We start from the raw sequence: 20463 nt of genomic DNA, 5'->3' as shown, positions 1-20463 counted from the left end.
AGTGCATCAATGCGTCGGATGATCTTGTAGGGTCAGAAATAGCGGCGTAAAAACTTCTCACGAAGTCCTCGTCGGCGTGTATGGGTCCAAAATTAAACTCGGTCGCCAGGCTGGTAGTCCACGTAGCGTCGTCGAAGTTTGTATTGCCACCTGTCGGCCTTCTGCTGGTTCTTGATGCCCAGGCGATCGAGTTGTCGGGCTTCTTCGGTAAGCTGGAGATAGGCGGCAACGTCGAGATGTCCTTCGTCGAGAGTCGTCATCGGGTTTCATTCGTAAACCAGCTTTAACGACGTGATCTGTGTCGTTTCTTGCACTGCAGTGTTGCATGCAAAGGTAACATACGGAAGGACGGCATCTCATGACGTGTGTTCCATGTCGACGCTCATCGCTAACATGTTGTCGGGCGTCTTGTTCAGACGTTGCGTTACACCATTCATCTGCGGATGGTAGGCACTGGTTGTCCGGATACTTTTCTGGCTATACTGCAGGATGGCTTGAGTGAGCTCAGCTGGAAAAGCCGTTCCTCTGTCAGTAACGAGGACTCCTGGTGCAGCATGTCGCAGCAGCATGTTCTTGTTGCAATGCTTAGCAACGGGTGTCTGCCGTATCGTTGATGAAGATCAAAAGCAGTCCCTGAATTTATAGAGGAGACCGTTGAGCTCGTATTGCTTGTCTCTAAGAAGACTCGGAATAATATCAAATGTTGGTGGCTACCACTTCCTCAAGCTAAGCGTCCTTGGTGCCCTTGTTGAGGTGTTTATACTCCTAGCTGAAGTTCGTCATCATGACCTCCGCTTGTCCTTCGCGCAAGTGGAGGATGCCCCTCGAGACGCCGACTTCCGGGTCGAGGAGCAGATGTTGGTCGTTCTCAACGATGGCTTCCAAGTCTTCGGCTATTTCTGCCCCAGCGGAAATCATGATGCTGGCGCGAGGAAGAATGCCGACTTGGTCTTGAAGTACACTTTGAAGTACACTAAATCATGCTGACCGACAGTCCCCGCTAGCGGTATCGCTTTCTCTGTGGGCAGCGTTATCGACTTCGACCTCAGGTCAATGGTTGCGCCGCGTTGCTTCAGAAAGTAAATGCCGAAAATTACGTCTCGCGACCACTGTTGGAGGACAACGAACGCCGCAGGGTAGGTCCGGTCATGAACTGTAATACTTGCTGTTCACATTCCAGTTGGCGTTAAGAGCTGTCTTCCAGCTGTCCAAACTTGAGGCCCGTCCCATGCAGCGTTCACTTTCTTCATCACGGCGGTGAATAATCCACTGGTGACGGAGGAGCGACTCCAGTGTCTCCAAGGGCGGTGACTTCGTGGCTGTCGAGAAGCGCGTCGAGGTCGATCGTTCTTTGTCTTGCGTTGCAGTTAGGTCTTGGCGTCGGATCGTGGCTGCGTCGCGCGGTAAGCTCTTCTTTTGACGGCGTATTCTTGGCTTGCAGGCTTCGTCGGGATGGCGGCATCTCGTTGCTGCGTCGTCGAGATAGATCTTGAAGTGTCGGCGGAGGGGGATCTTCGGCATTTCAACGTACAGCAACCGCACCTCCATCGGCTTTTAGTTTTCAGGACATGGGCTTACGGATCGGCCCCGTGCTTGACCACTCTATGGACTGCGCTGTGACGACATGTATCGTCCTTGCGACGGTGAAACCGAAGGACGTCGGGTTCTCCACTGCGTTGCGCCGATGTAGTCGGCGACGAAATGCGGCCGCTTGCCAAGCTGCGGATGGGGCGCGTTTACAGCGAAGCATCGTGCACGTACTTCGCGATGTGGGCATCGGTGGTAAACGTGGCCTGCTTCATCGCGGGGATAGCAGAGCGGACGGTGGTCCGCGGTTCAGCAAACGTCAGTCTTCCTGCGAATGCTGCTCGGGGCGAAGGGTTCGCGTGCTGGTAGCGGTGGCGGTGGTCGTCGGAAGTGCGGCGTTACCGGCCCTCGAGTTGAGGGGAAACTTGAGGGCGTGCTACGGTGGCGTACGTCATCACTTCCGGCTCAGGGTGCGGTGATTGAAGGATGCTGAGTGACTGTTGGATCTGCTCGCATACGACGTCGGCAATCAAAGCCACTTCAGGGTGTAATGGAGGGAACAATTTCTGAAGCTCCTCCCGCTTGACCACTCTGACGGTCTCGCGAAGGTTGTCGGTGCCCAGTGATTGAACTTCGCCCTAGTTTCTTGAGAATGTGCTGCGGTTAAATTGTTGGTTCAGCGTTTTCAGTGTTTTCTCGATGCTCGTGACCTTGCGAGAAAAGTCTTCGACGGATTTCGGGGACATTCTTATTGTTCCGGCGTTAAGGTCTTGCTTCACACCCCGCATGAATAGGCGAACTTTCTTGTCTTCGGACATTTCCGGGTCGGCGGTGCGGAATGGGTGTATGATTTCTGCAATTAAGATAGAAACCTGCACTCGGGCGGCCGACAGAATTGGAAAAGGTGCTAGCAGAAAAAGCACACCGACAAATTTCAGAGGACAAGGATGAGCGCTCAGCGCTCATACTTCTCGTCCTCGTCTATGTCTTTTTTACGTTGCCGCCTTTTCAAATATGTTCTAACACGCCCAATTCGCCAGACTTACAATATAACTTCGGCCCTTTCTTTCCTGATAAGGCTTGTGAAGGTCCTCAGGAATTTACTTCCGAACAGGTCCCACATTGTAAGGACCGACTGGTGGTTGTCGAGTCATGTCGCCGCAGCATCTTCGAAGGAGAAGTACGTAGCCCCTCAGAAGTCCAGTTGTTCAAGGCTGAGATCGTTTGTAAATTTTTAAGCCAGGTTTCTGGATCGTCCGACCAAGTTCCACAGAAGGTAGGTGACTCCCAGGGTTGTCGAAGCACGATGGGAGACGCTGGGGATGCCATTATGGTTGTTGACTTGGCCACAATCTTCTTGGCAATCCCAAGCAAGAGCCCGCCCACCGGGGGCAGTCACTGTAGCCGGCAGTTGCCTCGCTTGTCCTTCGCGATGTTGGTGTTGTGTTCGGGCTTCGATCAATGCTTTGCGGAGGTATTCGGTACATGAAGGCACAAGGGCCTCCACCAGATATCACGTTGTAGTGACGGTGAAGAACAGAGTAGCGAAACTGTGAATGACAAAACTAAATGTTCATTAGGCCTACGTGTGTGCACTAAAACTGGCTGCACTAAATGTACAACAATAGCGGCGAACACAGTCAGCGATCGTGGAAATCTGATCTGCGGGTCAAGAGCATCGGCTTTTGTACATGAGCCATAAAAGGTTCCAGAATAATCGCTGGTGTCCGAGTGACTTCCAGACGAACTACATAATTCGCTCTACGCATATAATCAGATTACATGAGGTGTGGTGACAGCAGACAACCAATAGAACCATCGATAATATTCGAGAAACTTCGGATACATGCAGGCTCTTCCTGCGCTGAGCATTAACGCTAACCGTTTGTTAGCCGGTCAAAAGCGACGTGGACGAATGGCTCAGCTTCTACTAAAGATGAAGTTGGTTCAGTGGCTGGAATGCCGCCGCCTAGCCTTACAACGATGCCTTCTAGCTCATGGAAACCGCGTCTGTATGGCTTGAAGAACCACAAAAAAGCTTCACAACGTGGGAGAATTTTGAAGACGAAGTGCTTCGGAGATCCAACAGCTAGAACGAAGCGTGCTGAGCAAGCGCTAATGCAGCGAATGCAAGTTTCCGGCGAAACCAGCACGATATGCACCGAGGAAGTGTTCAAATTGTGCACGGCTCTGAATTCTAGACGACAGAATATATTAAAGTTGGGCATATTGACTCGTGTACTCATTAATTCATTGTCAACCCCTAACAACCTGAACTTATCGTTCAGTGCAAGGTGCGCCTGCATGATTCGAACCTACTGGAATGTTATCGTTGGCTCTATGCGTTGTATGTTGTCACTGAAACTTGTGTAATATGATTGTACACGCAACGTGAATGGTGTAGTATTTTATTTAGGACATGTATGCACTGCCGATTACTCTGGCAACGTCGATGACTCATGTATGAAAGGCGACGCACTTGACTGGGCGATTGAATTTTTGACGATCCCCGACTGTGTTCACCGCTATCGTAGTTAGAGCTTAGCCTGATTTGAGGGCATAGGTTTGCCCAACAAAACGCTACTTTCGTCGTTCACAGTTTTGCTGCTTTCTTCACCGTCACTGCTACGTGACAATATTCTAAATGGTACCGCTGAGGACGTGTACCAATTCCTCACTATAAGACACAGTCTGCAGTCCGTAAGTGACGTCGTTCAGCGCTGCCGCACATTTGAAGCACCGAAAGCTCGGCGTATTACATCAAACTTCGGCCGCCTGGCCAAAGTAACTAACGTCGCCAGTGTTGACGTGGTCGCAACTTCATCCGACCTCGCATCACTGATACGGCAAGCGGTGCGTAAAGACTTTGGCCGATATGTGGCGGTTTCCCTCTCGACTCCTGGGGTTCAAGAGCCCTTTCTTCCTGTGATATCGGTGAGACGTCCATCACAGCCGCGCCACCTCCGTACATGCCTACTACATTGTGTCTCGTGCAAGAGTGCGAAATCCTACTATGAAAGCGCATCCCAGTTACCGGTTCCACGACGATTACTCACGGAGACCACCTGCAGTTCGGCAGAAGTGGGAGGGCCATGCCAGTTATCCTGTTCAATATTTCAGTGCGTCCCGTAATGCCCCATCTGCTTCCAATGCGGCATTCGCGTCCACGTCCGCCGATTTTGTCCTCATCGCCATCGCACGTCCTATGAGCGACTGCGTACTTTTATCGACGTAGACATCGGCATGGTCACGGGACATGCTGGCTCTCTGACTGTGAGGGTAGGACGAACCATGAAGCGAACTACCGTAGAAACTCACCAGCTTCTGTGCAGAGCTTGACGCCGCCGCCTTCACGCCAGCGCAAGTCTGTATTTCCGCAACGACGCCTCATGCCATCGCCATCGGATAACTAGGCGGCGGGCCAATGGAGCTGAGGTCGCGAGTCATATTCAGCTATAGACCCCTATGCCTCCGCCAATCACCATGGAATAGAACAACGTCCGTGTTTGCTTTAGTTGGCAATATTGCTGCTTTGGCCTTCATGGACACAGGAGCGAATGTCTCCGTTATCATTCTGGATTCCAAAACCAAACTAGGTCTTAAATGAAATTTCGCTGAGATAAAGCTAATACATTTGATGCTGTGAGTGAAGAGTTGCTCTGACCTATCAGTGTCTGCACTGCGAACGTCTATTTCACCGACAACGTGTACCAAGTCGAATTTGCAATGCTTGCTAGATCCATTCACATGGAATTCTTGGCCTCGATTTCCTACAGCAATGTGGTGCCATTGTTGACTGTGGTACCGCCGAGCTTTTGCTCTCTCCTCTTGCCGGCCAACCTGCCACCTGCTCACGCACTCTCACCGTCACTGAAGATGCCGTCTTACCGGCACGTTCCTTATCCAGAGTTCAAATTGCTGCTTGCAGTGTCGACGCTGACGAACTTGATGCTATTGTTGAGCCTGTGCATTCAACCATTGTGAAGAAAAGGGTTCTCGTGCCTCTTTGCGCCCTCTATGTGGCGTACGAAACAAGTACACTGCGGCTCTCACATTTGCCCTGCCAGCCTGTTGTGTTAGCCAGTGGTATGTAACTGCCTCTTTTAAAAACGATACTTCTCTCAACATGGACGCTTTAACTGATGACACGTCACATGAAGCCCGAGTGCGCGGGGCTTCCCCGGTGTATCCGAAGACTCGTTGCCGTCTCTAAAGATTATCAACAAGTTTCTGTCTTCAGAGAAGCGTCAAGCCCAAGTCAGCGTCCTTAGCAAGCATGCTTCATTGCTTGATTTTGAGCTTAACGCTAACAAAGTTCGCGTTACAACTACGAGGGCTGGACACAGGATCGACACCATTTCCGCGCAGGCCATGAGGCCTTACCGCCGGTCCGTGTGGGAGCGCAAGATCATCGCCCAACAGGTCGACGATAAGCTAGCCAAGGTCATCCAGTATTCCTCTAGCCCTTGGGCTGCGCCGGACATCGTCGTTAAAAAGAAGTACAGGTCCTGTAGCTTTAGTGTCGATTAGTGCGCCTCATTTCTGTCACAAATTTAGTGTCGACTAGTGGCGCCTCAATTCTATGACGAAAAAGGATGCGTATCCACTTCCCCATATTGATGACATTATCGGCTGTCTTAATTCCGCATCCTACTTTTCTTTGTGGACCTCTCATCGGGCTACTGTCTACCCATACTGGCTACCCATGCATTCAACCGACAAAGAGAAAGACGCTCTTGCGGCACCAGACGGCTTGTTTAATTTCAAGTCATGCGTTTGGTTTGTGCAACGCACCTGCCATACTCAAAAAGTTATGGACACGATATTGCGTGGCGTGAAATGAGATATTTGTACATGTTATTTCGACGCCGTCGTCATTTTTAGCCGCACTTTAGCGGAGCACAATTATCGACTTGACGTTGTTTTGAAGTGCCTTTAACACACTACCCTTACACTCAACCAAAAAACATGGCGCTTTTGCCAACGAGAGGCGTTAGTATTGGGACATCTAATGGACCAAGACGGTGTGTGACCGAACCCATAAAAGGCCGCTGCAGTAAGCTACGTCAAAGAACCGCCGTCACAACGCGAGCTCAGAAGTTTCTTGGGTTCTTGTTCGTGTACTTCTGACGTTTCGTGCCATTTTTTGCAGACACTGCTGACGCTCTGACTTCAGAGCTACGCAAGAATAAGCCTTGCCACTGGACAGCAGATTGCGATATCTCGTTTCGTCAACTGAAGTTCCTGCCCTCTTTGAGATCCATACTTCGTAATTTTTACCCTTCAGTCTCAAGAGAATCGGACACCGAATCTGCCTCGGCGGCGTCCTTGTCCAGCATTTTGGTGACGCCAAGCATGCATTTGCCTATGCCAGCCGTTCACTCAGCAAAACCGAACCAAGATACATGGTCACTGAGCAGCATTTCTCGCTGTCGTTTTCGTTGTCCATAAGTTCCGCCCATATCGCCACGGGCATAGATTTAAGATCGTTACTGATAACCATTCACTATGTTGGTTGGTTGCTCTCCGTGACCCTCTGGGCTGCCCTGCTCGATGGGTGCTACATTTGCACGAATTTGACTTTGCACTCCGTTACGAGGGCAGCCGCCAGCATGCGGATGCCTACTGTCGTTCGAGGCTCCCTCTAACAACAACTGCATGTGACGCCGGCAATGTCGTTGAGTTTCTGGTTGCCATCGACAACATTATTTTTCCTGACCTATCCACCTACTGAGAAGGCCAGTACGACCGCAACGTGGATGACCTATTCACCTCTGCTACTAAGCCGACAGGTAACAATGGCTTTGTTATCCAACGCGGTATGCTCTACAAAAAGATTTACGCGACTGATGGTGCCCGCCTCCTATTAGTGGTCCCTAAGAATTTGAGAACACACGTGCTCCACGCTATGCACGATGACGCCACCGCTGGACAGATAGGTTTCACCTGAACATACCACGGAATTCAAGGCCGATTTTGCTGGCCTAGTATCCAACGGAATATAGAAAAATTTGAGGCCAGTTGTGACAAGTGCCAGCAACTGAAGTGCCGTAATACTGCTGCGGTCGGGCTCCTTCACCCTGTCGTATTAGCATTATCTCATTTCGAAACCGTTGCAGTATATATTCTTGTCCCATTCCTGCGATCAACAAACAACAACCGTTGGATTGCAGTCTGCGTCGACCATCTGACGCGTTATGCTGTAACCGCAGCGATGCCAACGCTCACGGCTATCCTCGTTTCGAGCTCCCTCCTGTCTTCGTTATTGTCCTTCGGCCAACGTAGTTGTGAAGTGTTGCTTCTCTGTGCTTGTCAGCTTCGCCACGCGAATCCATACCACCCACAGACAAATGGCCTCATCGAGCGCACCAACAGACCTGTGACGAGCATGGTTTCGGTGTTTGTCAGTTTCAGGCACAAATATCAGGATGACATCTTGCCTTTTATCACACACGCCTACAGTACTGCACGGCCTAAAACGATCGGCTACAGGCCCTTCCTTCTTTATGTTAAACCACCTAGCAGCTTCCTTGACACCATTCTGCCTAATATTCCTTGTGCTGACTCTTCTACCACCCAGATTGTCTGTCGCGCTAAGGAAGCAGGTCGCATAGCTCAGCTCCGTACGCTGCAGTCCCCACGACCGCTCGATGATAGCTACGTCTAACGGCATAATAATGTGTCGTTCCACAAAGGAGACATAGTAAGGCTTTTGAAACCACTTAGAAATCGCGGCCAGCGCCAGAAGTTTCTGGCTCGTTAGACCGGGCCTTTTATCGTCATCATCAAGCTACCTTTATGCACACTGCAGGACGAAAGGATCCCCTTCGATCTCCAGCTACCCCGGTCCTGCGCCGACTGATTGCAAATTGCGCCTGTAAATTTCCTAATTTCATCAGCCCACCCAGCTTTATGCCGTGGTCGACTTCGTTTCCTTTCTCTTGGCACCCATTCTGTAGCTATAAACGTCCACCGCTTATGTCTCCTGCGAATTACATGGCCTGCACATCTGCATCTATTTCTCTTATTCTCGATGACAATATCGGCTAATCCCATTTGCTCTCTGATGTGCTCTCTGATGCACACCGCTCTCCTCACGAGGCTTACTATTACGCTTAATATTTTTCGTTCCTTTGCTCTCAACATGGTCCTTAACTTGTTCTCGAACTTCATTGTCAACCTACAAGTTTTCAAGTCTTCTGACCATCCTAGACTGCGCTTCCCTTCTCTTGGTACCCATTCTGTAACTCTAGTGGTCCAACGTTTATCTAACCGGCGCATTACATGACCTGCGCAGATCCACTTTTTCACTTGATATCAATTAGAATATCGTCAATAACTGTTTGCTCTCTGATACAAACCTCTCTCTTTCGGTCTCTTAAGGTTATGCCAAGCAATCTTCGTTCCATCGCTCTTTGCATCATGCTTAACTTGTTCTCAAGCTTCTTTATCAGTCTCCAAGTCTCTGCCCCATATGTCCGCCCTGGTAAAATGCGCTGATTGTACGCCTTTGTTTTCAATTATAGTGGTAAGCTACCAGTAAGGATCTAGAAATGCCTGCCGTATGCACTTCAACCCATTTTTAGTCTTCTGTGAATTTCCTTCTCATGATTAAGGTCCCCTGTGATTAACTGACCTAGATAAACGTATTCTTTTAATGACTCTTGAGGCTGACAGGTGATCCTGAACGCTTGTCTTATGCCAGGCTATTGAACGTCATCTTTGTCTTCTGGATATTATTCTTCAACCCGAATCATACGCTTTCTCTGCTAAGGTCCTTAATCCTTTGATGTATTCCGTCCCCAGTGTTCCTAAATAGGACAATATGATCCGCAAACCGAAAATTGCTGAGGCATTCGCAGTTGTGCCTCACTCGTAAACCTTCCCAGTTTATTAGCTTGAATACTTCTTCCAAGCATGCTGTGAATTGCATTGGAGAGATTGTGGCTCCTTGCCTGAGCCAATTCTTGATAGGTAACATATTACTTTTCTTGTGGAGAACCAAGGTAGCTGTGCAGCTTTTGTAGAAATTTCCAAGATAGTCGTGTCCGCTTGCTGTACTCGTTGATTACGTATGCCTGTATGACTGCTGCTATCTCTACCGAATTAAATGTCTTTTCATAATCTATGAAAGCCATATCAAAAGGTAGATTGTACCCTGTAGATATCTCGATTACATAATTGATGACTTGGATGCGATTGATTGCATCATATCTCTTCCTGTAGCCAGCCTGTTCTCTTGGTTGCCTAAAGTGTTGCTCTTATTCTATTAGAAAATATTGAAACGGGCAGAGATATCAGTTTAAATGGGACCATGCTTACTCTGCAGAAGATATGGCCGGTAGAACCAGTATGGCTGAACGTTAGGTTAGGCCCACTACGTGCTCTCTTTCATCTTGCTGGTGACACGAGCGGCACACATTTCCAGCCAAACGGGAGCTCCCCCATCAGCGACTCGTACAACGCGGGACTTGGAAGGAGTGAGCACTCTTTTGAGCCGATTCCGGAGATCAGCGCTCATCACTGAGATGTGTGCGCCGGTGTCAATCAAGGGCAGTGAGAGGTAGGGCATCAGCTTCCACGACAATTTGGTTCAGATCTGTCAGCCAGCTAAGGAGAGGATTTGCAGGTCGAGAGTCCAACGCAGCGTTACCTCCGGGAGCTCCATCCGTCAGTGTTGCCGGGATGAGGGTACAGAAGGGCGAGACGATGAAAAACGACGGGGCAGGGGCGAGCGGGACCGACGATCGTGCGGTGACGGCGAAGGGCTCCAACCTCTGAGGGACGCAGAAGGGCTGCGGTCACGTAATATCGGGTGATTTGGAGCATGAAATGGCTGGCGCTTGTTGTCACTGTGGTGGTAGGAGAAAGTGGAGCGTGAAAATGACGGCTGACGAAAACGGCAATAGCGAGAATTATGCGCCACGCCGCTACATTGAAAGCATATGGGCTTGTCGTGTGGTGTTCGCCATTGGGCCGGATCTGGATGGCGTCGAAACGTTGGTGGAGGTCGATGAAGAGGGCAGTGCTAATCGGAGGGCGTGTGATGGAGCTCACTGGATGAATTTCTGCGTTGTCTAGTTATTCGCGGACAACTGCATGGATGACAGAGATCGTCGCTTGCGTATCCTCAGAAAGGCGGGCGAAACAAGATGGCGACGCAGCTTCGATTTCGCGCTGCAAAATTCGGATAGCGCTATCTGTAGTGCACGATTGAAGAGCCGAATGAGCGTCTTCGCACGACGACGTCGCGACGGTCTTGGGAAGCCGCATGAACTGCCCGGCAGTGCGATAGCTCTTTGCGTCTTCGAAACGTCTGTACTCAAGGATAAGTTCGTCTACCGTCGAGCAGCCTTTAATAACCGGCAAGTTAAACACATCATTGGCGATGCCTTTCAGAATGTGTCTTACTTTGTCACCCTATGGCATACTGGCATCGACGCGGCGGCAAAGAGCTAGGACATCGAGGATGTGCGCAACGTACGACTCGGTAGCTGTCTAAGCCCGATAGGATAGGTCTTTCACAGCGGCACACTTGCGCCCAACGAGCTTGCTGAAGAGGCCGGGAAGTTTGTGCTTGCATACGTCCCAGCTGGTCAGCTCATCTTCGTGTGTGCCATACCAGGTGCGGGCTGGTCCCTGGAGGTAGAAGACATAGAAGACAAGATTTGCGAGCGTCACTGTCGGATCTCACCGGTTGTGTGCAGCGACGCGTTCGCACATGCCAAGCAATCCTTCGATGTCGACTTCGTCAGTGCCGTTACCAGAGAAGGTGTCGACGTCGCGTGGATGGGTCAAGACGACTGACGGTTGCGGTATCTCGGATGCTGACGGCGCGGGTGCGCCGGATGGTGACGCCGTGCTTAACCCAATGGCCTGGTCGTCTGTCAGCATAGTAGGAAGGGCGAGGACAAGCCCGCTGCGGAGTTCCGTTTTGTGGAATGTCCAGCACCTCCACCAAAAATGAAACTGGCAGATTTATAAGTTTAAATGAGACCGTTTTTAATCCGCAGAAGATATGGCTGGTACAACCACTATGGCCGAACGTTGGGTTAGCCGCACTACGGCTTCGCTTTAGTCTTGTTGGTGATGTCGTCGTTGTCCCTCTGGTGGTACTGCGACAATATCTTGGCGAATTTTAACAAGCGTGTTTGTCTATCTTTCATCTAACAAATGTTATCGCCAAACTCGGAACGAGCCCGTATGTATCGGAAGTTCCTCGAATGTTATCGTTGGTTCTATGTTATGTCTGCTGTCGCTGAAGCTTGTGTAATCTGATTTCATGCGTGACTCGAATTGTGTAGAACTTCCTGGAAGACACGCAGGCACCAGCGATTACTCTGGAGCTTTCGATGGCTCATGTACAAAAGCCGATGTGCTTGACCTACAGATCACGTTTTAGACGATCGCGGACTGTGCTCGCTGATATCGCCGTTCTATGAGCATAGCTTGTTTTTGAGGGTACAGGTTCACCAAATAAAACGCTAGTTTCATCCTTCGCAGTTTTTCTGCTTTCTTCACTGTCACTACTACGTGACATCTGGTGGAGGTGCTACTGCGCTCGTGTACTGCACGCCCCGCAAAGCCGCGATCGAAGCCCGAAACCCCAGGACAACAGCAATGTCGCCAAGGACCCGCGAGCTAGCCGTAGCCAAAAACGCCTGCTACCGAAATACAGGCCTCTTCCCAAGAAGACAAGGAGGATCAAGTGCAATTCAGACACCCCAATGCCTGCCCCATTCTGCTGCAACAACCTCGGGACGTAACAGGCTACCATGGAGCCTCGTCTGAAGACCCAGAACCTGGCTGCAGAACTCTGAAAGGATCATGAGTTTCAGCAACTGGGGCTCCAGCGACCAGCTGCGGCACGTATACTTCGCCTTTGAAGACGCCGCCAGAACGTGGTTTGAGAACCGGGATTCGACCCTGAAAACATGCGACCTGTTTCCTAGCAGCTTCCCGCGGACCTTTACTAGCGTCGTGCGCAAAGATGGAGCCCGAGTTCTACTGAAAACCGAGATGCAGCTGCCGAACGAGGAAATTGCAATCTTTGGAGAACACATGACCCGCCGCTTCCGCCACGCCTACCCCGACATGTCTCAAGAAACGAAAGTTCGGGTCTTGATGCGGGGTGTCAAAGAACAACTCTTTGCCGGAATGGTACGCAACCAGTCCAAGACTGTCGCTGATATTGTTTCGGAGGTCACAACAATCAAAAAGACGCTTGAAGTGCGCACCAGGCGACACAACCAGCCTGCGCTGAAGCTCAAGTGCTACGCGCAGATGATCTGCGCTAGACGATCATGGAGCTCGCAGGGGAAGAGCTGAAGAAGTTGTACCCAAGGTCGAAGCCCCAGGTGGCCTCGATAGCTGAAATAGTTAAAGGACTTCAGCGGTCAATAGTAGAATCGAAAGTTCCGACATCGCCGCAACTTCAACCGGAAGCGATGACGTACGCCATCGTCACCCGCCTTCACCTTGCGCAGCTACATGAGGAAGCCGCCCATATGGCGCGCCCCCGACTACCGATCGCTCTCCTATCACTTCGGGGAAGCCGGACTTGTGTACCGCCGTTGCCCATACCGCTACTTCGCACTGGAGGCTTCGCCGTGGACACGCGGTGCCCGCAGCAAGGGGACCGGCCACGTGATATCGCCGGCTACCCCGACGCCACTCAGTTGAGACTTCGACGACCATACCGTACGCCGTCACCAGGACTCTACCTCTCACCGGAGTGCCGACAATACACTGGAGCAGCCCTTGGCCGGCCCGTCAGCCCATATCCTGAAAGCTGAAAGTGACAACCGATGGAGGTGCGGTTGCTCCATGTCGAAATGCAGAAGTTCGTCTGCCGATGACGAACACCCCGAAAAGACTTTCACAACGACATAACAACGACACGCCGCCATGCCGACGAAGACTTCAAGACAAGAATGACGCGACGTTCCCGCCACAGGCCCACACGACGCAGCCGAAATCCGACTGCAAGAGATTACTGCAACGCAGAGATGGAACCACCGACCTCGACGTGCTTCTCGACGGCCATGCAGTCACCACCTTTGTGGACACAAGAGCCGACTACACCGTCGTCAGTAGATTATTTGCGGCCAACATGAAGAAAGTCAAGACTGCATGGGACGGCCCTCAAATAGAGACAGAAAGAGGTCATCTAATAATGGCGACTGGAATCTGCACGGCAAGAATTACAGTTCCTGACCGGACGTACCCTCTATATTTCATTATCCTCCAACAGTGTTCACGAGACGCCATTCTTGGCATGGACTTCCTGACCCAACACGGCGCAACCATCGACCTCAAGTCAAAGTCGGTAACACTATCCAAAGATCAAGCGCTACTGCGGGGAGCACTCACAGTCACCATGCCTTGAGTGTAATTGAGCACCAAGTTGGCATCCCGCCTCGCTCCAGCATTGTCATTTCCGTCAGCAGCGAAGCACGCGTTGATGTAGACAGCGTTATCGAGGGCGACCAAAGCCTACTTCTCGACCGTGAAATTTGCGTTGCGAGAGGGGATCGCTTGCCTGCATGGTGGAATAGCGAAAGTGAAGCTGTCAAATTTCATCCAGGAGTTCGGGCACATCGACAAGGGCACGACCATCGCATACATCGAGGAAACTGTAAAAGCCAGCTGATGCATTCCTCCTCTCCGATTCTGCCGCATATACCCCAACGACCATGCTCCCGCACCAGACTTCAACATAAATCCAAATCTAAGAGTAAGCGGGAACAGCTCAGAAGTCTTTTCCGACGACACAAAGACTGGTTTTCAGTGTCATCGAGGATTCGACAAAGAACAGTTGCAAAACACCGCATAACAACCGAGGAGTGCGCTCGACCCATGCGCCAGATCCCTTACCAAGTTTACGCGAGAACGTGAAGCTATGTGGCAACAAGTCGACGAAATGCTGCTCGACATCATCCAGCCTACGAAAAGCCCGAGGTCACCTCCTGCAGTCTTGGTGACAAAAATGGGGGGAACCCTACGCTTCTGCGTAGGGTTCCCCCCTACGCTTCTGCGTCGATTATCGCCGACTTCACAAGATAACGAAGATAAAGGTCTCTCATGGATAGACGACGCATTGGATCGGCTTCGCAACGTTGAATACTTCACGTCGACGGATCTCAATGCTGACTGTATACTGGCAAATTGAAGTCGACGAGAGAGATCGTAAAAAGATAGCCTTCATCATGCCAGACAGCCTCTAAGAGATCAAGGTCATGCCATTAGGATTGCGCTTGGCGCCTTCAATGTTACAGGGGGCGATGTACACAGTTTTAGCAGGATTGAAGTGGCACACCTGTCTTGTTAACTTGGATGGCATCGTCGGCTTCGCAAGAAATTTCAACCATCGCCTAGGCGGCTTGTGGCAGTACGAGAGGCAACCATGTGATCAGGGCTCGCCCTACATTTACATACATAAAGTAATCAGCGCTTCTCCAGTGTGCTTCCTTCTTCGTTCGTTGTCCTTGGCGCGGTTACATTTTGCATTCAAATATCGACCCCCAACTAGCCCGCCTTACCCTGCTTCATACGCTCCCTGTACAGTTGGAAAGGTGCCGCTTAGCTTACGATGACCTTTTGTTTCTGGGCACGTCATCCGATAATCTGGAGTCCACCCCGATCTGCAGGAGACAGCTGCCATCGCAAACTTCCAGCAGCCCACTGACAAGAAGGCAGTGCGCAGATTTCATGGCATGCCTGCCTACTACAGACGCTTTGTCAAGGAGTTCTTATGCATCGCTGAGCTGCTTACACATCTAACTAAATGTGATGTCAATTTCAAGTGAGAAACGCCACAGGACGACACATTTCAAGAACTCAAGCGACGCATGCAGTCGCCAACAGTACTTGTGCACTTTGACGAGGTAGCCGATACGGATATTCACACTGACGACACCAGCCTAGGCCTCAGTGCCGCCCTAGTCGAGAGAAAAGACTGATTTGAACAGGTGATAGCCTTTGTTAGCCGGTCGCTGCCAAAAGCGGAAGGCAATGATTCTACTACCGAGAAGGATTGCGTCGCCATCTTTTTGGCTCCAGCAAAATTTCGCCCTTACCTATGTGGCATGTCATTCAATGTCATCAGCGACCATCATGCGTTATGTTGGCTAGCGAATTTAAAGGAACCTTCAGTACGCCTGGCGCAGTGGAATCTCAGATTGCAAGAATATGATATCACTGTGATCTGGAAGTCCCGAAAACACTCTGATACCGACTAAGTATCACGCGCCCCCATTGACCCACCATCGCAAGACGATGGGGATGATGACGCCTTCCTTGGAACAATAAGCGGGGACGACTTCGCTGAACCGCAACGAGCAGGTCCGAAGCATAGAAGTCACGCGGAGTATTTGGAAGGTATTACGATTTTGGTTTGCATAGGTTAATGCTAAGCTGTTTGCCCGGTAGGAAGCAATACGATAAGAAGTACGATTCAAATTGTTCTGGCCACCACTGAGATGAATCGACAGTGGGGAAGAGAAACAACGAAGACGATTGTTAACGAAACATGTAAATATTTAAAACAAAGCCTAACACAGACAAACCAACCAAATTAGATGCCATAAGTAACAAAACGTTCATGCAGCCCTAGATCTTCTCACACAACTAAACAATCATTCACAACAGTAAGATCATTGAATGGTCACAATTACTTCACATGCGGTGGGGTTCAGCTGCATAGCGTCGTTCGCGTGAGCATCAGTCGCTGCTTGCTTCTTTAGGATCAGCCAAAGCTTGCCCAACGAGTCACAGGAGGGGAATGGTAGAAAGTTCTTGCCGTCGGCACCTTGTCACCAGGATCCGCCAACACCAAGGTTATCCCTTGAAACTCGGGCCCGCAGCCCGCCAGCTTCGATTCTGTGCCCGGCGCTCCTGACGTCTTCATCTTCGGACCTGCAGCCCCACAGCCTCACTTCTTCCACACCGCACACCAGGGTTCTCGACACAAAAACAATAACTCGTTTCTCTTTCTTTTCTTCTTCTCCTCCCTCTTCCAGAACTCGTCTGCCTTCATGATTGGCTATTGTCCGAGGTGCCGCGGCCTGCGAGCTCGCGCCGAATGCAACTATCCTTTCATTTCTTTTAGAGTCACTGGCCGTCCGCCGCACGAGACACGCGCCCACTAGTCTTTATACATGACAGAAAGGAACATCGACGTTGACCCTAAAGCATTCAAGAGAGGATTGTTTTCGTTCACGCTTCAAAAGAATCTAATCGTAAATAAGAACTCGTCACTAGTCTGCGCCCACTGCCACCTTGTTCTTCCCTCAGCTACTGCGTCCAGAAATACTACACCCCATACATGACGGTTCGACCGCTTGACACCTCGGATTCTCCCGGGGGCTATCGAGGATACAGGTAAGGTATTACTGGCCGCGCCTGCCCGCCTACATCTTTCGTTACGTAACGACGTGCCGAGACTGCCAGCGACAGAAGACGCTACCGACAAGGCCAGTTGGATTACTACAGCCGATCGAGCCTCTTTGCCGGCCACTTCAGCAGATCAGGATGGACTTGCGGGGACCCATTCCGACGTGAACATCCAGAGACAAGGAGATTGTAATGTTGACAGACCAACTCCCCCGCTTCGCTGAAGCAGAAGCTCTGCGGAAACGTAGCGCAGCCGAAGTGCTGAAACGCTTCATCCAGAACATCTTGCTGCGACATGGCACCCCAGAAGACCTCATCACCGACAGATGAACGGCTTTACAGCGCAGCTAACTCAAGCCATCCTGCAATACAGCAGAAAAAGCCACAGGAGGATCTGCCTACAACCCAGGTAGCACAAAAGAGATACATAACGTTTTTATATCGTTTATCCGAGACGAAAGAAACAGTTTCCACAAGAGACGAGTAAGACAACTTTGTTGGTAAAACGTCTTATATGCCTCCTAATGGCCGGCTTAATTACTTTTTTCAGACGATCTAGAACAGCTCTTCAAAAAGTATTCGAAAAGCTGGTCTGGGAATAGGGTTGGGAAATATACAAATAATCCCTTTACCAGGGCTCTTCATACGTGATTTCTAAACGGTTTTAAGACCTTATCTGGAAGCTGGTCTAGAAGTAGCCTTGAAAGGTTTACGATAATCTGAAGCTGGTTTCCGCGGTTTCCAAATGAGCGGAAGCGTCGGTGTCTAGTGCTACTGAGCTCCTGGCGTAGTGGAAGCACTGTTGCTTATAAAGCCCGACGCACCCTCGATCAAGTCACCTGAAAAGGCACATGTCCACGAAAGTGAATTCGCAATGCCGCTTTTGGTATGCAGCAACGATGTTTGTAAACAAAATGTGAATGACATCCCGCTAAGAAATGGGCTCGTCTTGACAATCGATCAGGCCAGAATTTTTGTGCCAAGAGCACATGAAACGAGCATATAATAAACCAACACTTTATTGCAAAAATAGTACTTATGCAAGGTTTGTGCAAGATATATGAGAAATGCAAAATAAATCGAAATAAAAGCACTTCAACAATCTCTAAAGCTGCCAGAAAAAATTCTTTATTAACTAAAAATTGATCAATAATGGCTAAAACATGCATAAACGAAATTCGTAAGTACGCATACAATGACGAACCACAAGAACGCGAAGTGTCCTAAAGTATCTTATTTTGCACAGTAAAGAGCGCATGCTATCTGAACAGACTAGAGTTATTTAGAAATTGGTATCACAGCAACTGCAAAAAGCAGAATGAAAATGCGAGATTTAATCGCATGGTATCTGCCTGCTATGTTACCAAGAATCTAGAAGCTTGAAAAGAACAGAAAAAGGAATTACGACACATACAATGAAAAATCTATGCTGTGATAAAAACAAAATAACGCAACTATGTTAAGTTTGAAAATATTGCCTGTACGGTACATAAAATATAGTAATGGTGAGAGAATTAAAAGAACCTTAAAACTAAAAAAACAATCTCGTGAATGATCTTAAAGAATACTCAAATAAGGAAATCCCTGTAACAAGTGAGCAGCACTATAATTCAGAGTACGATGAGACTGAGTAACGCTATACATAACTAAAATAATAATGATACTCTGGTACACGAGAAATGAATGTGCAAGCCTTATTATAACAAAATTGTATAAACCTGGCAATCGCCCGGCCGCATTTCGATGGTGGCTAAATGCGAAAACGCCCACGTACTTAGATTTAAATGCACGGTAAAGAAACCAAGGTGGTCCGAATCTCCGCAGTCCCCCACTACGGCGTGCTTCATAATCAGAGTGGTTTTGGCGCGTAAAACTAAATTATTGAATGCTTTGAACCTGGAAATTAACTGGAATGCACAGGAAGCTGAGCTTTAGTAACCAAGGGAGCAATGCTCATAATAAATACAAATCCGTTTATATAAGCAGCATTGTAGAAAAGGTCCATATGTACCACTCTCGCAAAAACAGGCATAAGGTCGCAAATAATCATTTGCAAACACATGAATACATTAGTAGGCTTTCCACATATCTCCAGTCTCCTTAAGTATATAAAAGAAATTGGCTCTCCTTCCCGGCCCTACGAAAGTGGATGTCCGGCCAAGCTGTGTAATACTACCACTACAACTGCTGTGGGTGTATGCAGTGCTTTACTGCTTTAGAGTGATGGTAATTTCGACAGCACGACGCCGCTCGTAGCGGTGCTGCAAGAACACTGAAATCATGTGCTAGGCTGGTTATTCCATATACGCAAGGCTAGGGACATTACTTCCCACGTCACAAGCTGCCGTCGCCGTGGCAGCTTGCGCAGCAGTAGTCGCTATCGGGAAACAAATGCGGGGAGCGCTACGTGTTTTCCGTTGTTACCAGGCGCACCTTATCAATATGTCGCTCGGATGCTTGCTCTGCGCTTGTTATCTATTGAAAGGTATGCTGTTCTATATGTTTCATCCGTGCTTCCAAAGAATGTATGCACTGTGCGCTTCACTTTGCTGAAGCCTCTGCCTTACGGGGTACGAGCCATCACGTCTGGCCCTGCACTCCCGCCGCGATCAGCGCACATTTTCGGTAACGGACACAGACAAAAAATGGCAGCCAAGCAGAGGCTAACAGCTTCGCTGTAAAAAGCACTCTGAATGACAAAAACCTTTCACACGTGTAGCCCCAAGCCAATGCTTTACCAGTTCACCTTCACTTTCACATCCAAAAATATTTGGCAGAGTCCAGAGTTCCATTGATGAACAGCTTGGAAGAACACCACTTTGTACTCTACAGTTCCGTTGGCAATGACACTGCCGCACATGCTGGTACTTGAAATGTCTTCAATGTAGACACTTGCTGCCCTGGACAGGTAGGCCCAGATATTTGCACTGGTGCTCCATTTCATCGAAGTGGACACGACATATTGCACTACGTTGGTAGTTGAAATGTTTTGAATGCAGATGCAGTGGCTTCACCTGGGCGACTTGCCCACATGCCATATCTGACACATATACGCGCTCACTCTCCACTTAATGGCACTGAACTTTAAGTGGTCCCACTGGGTTTGCTTGCAGGATAAGTGGGCAGGCCTCACTCAAATTTTGCAGCTTCTAAAGAAACATATTGCAGAACACTTAAGCTACAATGTGAAAGATATGCCAAATTTATGACTTAAATGCAAGTGGCATGAGCACAAAATATGCAACACTATATCCAAATCATAAAAATTAACATAACCAATGCTAAATATAAAAACGTATTGCGGAAATTCTTTTGAACAAGCTGTTCAATAATATGGGCACATAATATGTAGACTCCACATTAAGTATAGCAAGCATTTTAACTGTGTAATGGCAATGTAAATTGCGTTCACTCGCCCTTCCTGTGCTAGCAATCTGATTGCTTGCATTTCTTAAACGATTTGGAGGTCGCCCTTAAAAGCAGATGAGGGAAGATGCCCCGATGTGTATCCACGTATTCTCCGCCCTTTCACCAGGAGACACT

Source organism: Dermacentor andersoni, chromosome 2, assembly GCF_023375885.2.
Source record: "Dermacentor andersoni chromosome 2, qqDerAnde1_hic_scaffold, whole genome shotgun sequence".
Taxonomy (NCBI): Eukaryota; Metazoa; Arthropoda; class Arachnida; order Ixodida; family Ixodidae; genus Dermacentor; species Dermacentor andersoni.
The sequence above is the reverse complement of the archived record's forward strand: the minus strand, read 5'-3'. Positions refer to the sequence as shown.